Here is a 3,628-nt window from a genome sequence, read left to right on the forward strand (position 1 = left end):
ACCTGTTACTTGCAAAACAAAGGTTTGGACATCCTTTTTTCCATCGCAATGCGTTTAGCGGGTGCGTTTGCGATACTTTTACAATATTTGCATTTCTAAGCCAATTTTACTACGTTTGATGCAACTTTTCCTTCCTATTGCCGCATATTCTAAGTAAGATGATATAAATAACTTGTATTTCTACCAGTTATCACACCCCTAAATTTAGAAATATGCTTGTCCTCAAGCATATCCTTTACTAAGGCAATTCAGCTTAAGTCCTAAGTCCTTGTTTTGCGCTGATCAGCTACTCAAAATGCTATTCTTCTACATAATTTCTTAAAATCACTTGTTCTTTCTATCCTTTGAACATTTCTTTAGCATGCTCTACTTTAGTCATACCTATACAAACCTTTGCTCAAAGTTCCCTTCTTGTTTCAAAAAGATGTGTTCTTTTTCTTGATCAAGAGATACAGTTAAATTTTATGACCGTGCAATTTTTTTAAACAAAAAAGAAATGTGATTATCTTTAATTTCTTATAAATCGACTAACACATAGATATAGTCTAGGTCACCAATTTTCATTACTTTTAAATTTAACATTAGATATTTACATTCCAATTTAACTTAAACTATATTTATTTTAAAATGTATGTTTTAACGATTTTGAACCACCTTACTAGTAATAAATGAAGATTATACAATTTTGTTTTAGCTACCCTCAACATTTAAAAGTTAGGTAATGTAACTATTTTTGTTTTAATGTTTTCATATTGTTCTAGTAACTAGATTATTGAATTATAGGCTAATACTCAAGTATCGTGATATATATACTGCAATATTTTTTATTCTAATGTTATTATATATATATTGGAAAGTTCACACGAAAGGAAGCATTTTTTTACCATATTAATTAGTATTTTGATTTGATTAAATCCTCTTCTTTTTTTTTATTTTATTTTGACTTTGGATCTCATGGAACTATTTTTTGAAGGATGTAAATGCAAGTGTCTTGTTTTTCTTTTACACGTATATCTCACATGTACATTAGAAGAATCAATGCACCAATTCAGTGTGTATAACCACCCCCACCTCGAATAGATGCGCCCAATTGACATCTTATCTCGAAGAGTCGCATCTTGCTAACCTCAATTACAGTTATTTATTCTAAGACTTTATTTTAAAAATATATAAATTTATTTCGTAAATTAAAAATTAGAAAAGTCACATGCACTATCTTTCAAATACATACCTACATTCCAAAAATCACAACCACTTGACAAAGTACTATATGGAAATTTATGAAAAATATAAGGCCAAAAAGAACATGTAAAGATTCTTTCTTATTTTTATTTAATAACCACTCCATACAGCAATTTGGACACAAATAGTTCACAGTATCAAATATTTCATAAATTCACAAACTGTATTTTTAGTGTAGTTAACAATAAAAAGAGACTAAAAAAGTAGTCAAGCTCAGATGTGCCAAGGTGTCGACGACAGATGATCCGACGGTCGTGATCGACCCACGATCACTGGAGCACAGAATTCCTCATGGCAGGACAATTGGAAATTGCACCATTCGGCGGCAATCGAACCCAGGTCTGTACCGTTGCAGGGAACTATTTTACCACAAGACCACCGGTGCTTTCTGATTTTAATGCAAAACTTAATGTAATTTTTTCAGAATAAACACACTTTATGTGGAACTCCCATGATCTTCAACTCCAAAAGTAATAATAATTAAAAAGAATAAATAAATAAGATTACATATTTTTATTTTCTTTGCAAGGACACACTTTATGTCGTGTTCTTCAACTCCAAAATAATAATAATAATAGTAATAATAATAATTAGTGTGAATTTAGTGTACAATCCACACCTTATCCATCTATTTAAGCATAGATGTGCTGATTTTGTACTACAATGGGCTTTCTTCAATTCGCATAAGGCTTTTATTTTGTGACATGTTATCAGATCTAATAAATTTTGTGAATATCCGTTTGTTGGTGTGTTTTTAGATTCAACGATACAAATAATTTGAAATTTTAGAAATAACATTTTATATTTCCAAATGTATATTTCAAATCTCCTTGAGCGTAAACAACATATGACAATTTATTGGATTGAAGAATCTTTTGATTCTTAAAATGATGTCTAATGTGAATTTTCAATAATTTTCTCATCATCATTGACCAAAAATGACCTAATCGAACATGCCAAACGGAATATATATATCTGGATTAGTGAACTTCAGGTTCAACGTTCACTACAACAAAAACTACATTTATTGACATTTGCTATTTTTATTACTTGACATTTTTATAAAAAAAATGTCAAGTTCAAGCAATGTTTTCTTGCCATTTTAAAAATGTCAAGAGTGACTAAGATTTCCTCAATTTTTATTTTCCCAAAATTAAACTTAATTTAATTTTCAATACACGTACAAGACCACATTTTTGTTCTCCCTCTCAAAACAATTTTCCCATACTTTCTTTCGCCGCTATTTCTCAGATTTTCAGTCGCCGTTCTTTTCGAATTTTTCCTAGATTTTTCTTCTCCCTTTCAAACAGGCCAATTGACCACATTTTAGTTCTACCCTAGCTTCCCTCTCAAACGAAGTCAATCGACCAACTTCCCTTTCCTCTCAAACGAAGCTGCCACTCTTTCCTCCATGTTATCCAATCTTTGTTTTCTGTATTTCAGAGCTTCATTCGGTATTTTAGGGTTTGGAGGTTCGTATTTCATAAACTCAACCTTCCTTTTTGTATTCAATAGCATCGTTATGTTGTGATGCCCTAAATCTTGTAGGGTCATGTAGTTTGTAATTGTATTGTACAAACTTTTTATTAACATTTAGTAATATTAATCCAACAAACTAATAAATTAACATCGAAAGTTATCATATGTAGCTTAAACATGTATATTGAGACATACAAGTGGATCATGTTTAAGTGATAACCTAAAAGGTTTGTAGTAGATGGATAAAGTTGGATACCTTATCCTGGTGACACTATGAATACAACCCACTTTATAGATGTTATAGTTCTTATAAAGTACTACAAATGATTTGATCCTAATCATTCATGTAGAGACATGTGAAGGAATTCGTTTTACAGAGAACCTATGAGCGGAAGTGGATCATCCAAATCCCATTACAATTGAAAACAAACATTTACAGTAAAACATACATATTATGCATTCTTAATAAAATTACAACATGCTTTTGAACAACAAAATGGTTCAAGTTATTATACCTTTGAAGAACTCTTCTTCGCGTTAATCCCTCGAACTTTCATGAACACTTCGAACAAACATGAACTCCTCGAACAGCAACAAGCTCGAACCAAAAAGGAGAAGGACACTACCACTTGGTGACCTTGGTATTCTCGGGGTGAAAACCCAGGAGTGGTGGGTTTTGACTATTTTGGTTAGAAGGGAGTTTGTGAGATCGGAGGAGGAAGACGATTAAAGGAAGAACAAGCTATCGCATAGCAAAGTGATTCAATCGCTTAGAGTACGAAGTGTATCTCATAGGCTCTGTTTTGTTTGTCTTGTAACTCTCAATCGTGTAACACAGATTATGGAAAAAATAAAATCATATTTTTTTATCCCAATTTGCCACAAAAACTGATTAACTTCCCACTGA

At 31.5% G+C, this 3,628-nt stretch overlaps 1 non-coding gene across 1 annotated transcript; it reads right to left on the reverse strand.

Annotated features, from left to right (window-relative positions):
- Window positions 1–1,451: 1,451 nt before the first annotated feature.
- On the reverse strand, window positions 1,452–1,540 carry LOC120082281. The gene has a single exon (XR_005483116.1). It is a non-coding gene; the product is annotated as a small nucleolar RNA snoR114 (small nucleolar RNA).
- Between the last annotated feature and the right edge of the window lie 2,088 nt (window positions 1,541–3,628).

This window comes from Benincasa hispida, chromosome 7, assembly GCF_009727055.1.
Source record: "Benincasa hispida cultivar B227 chromosome 7, ASM972705v1, whole genome shotgun sequence".
Classification (NCBI taxonomy): Eukaryota; Viridiplantae; Streptophyta; class Magnoliopsida; order Cucurbitales; family Cucurbitaceae; genus Benincasa; species Benincasa hispida.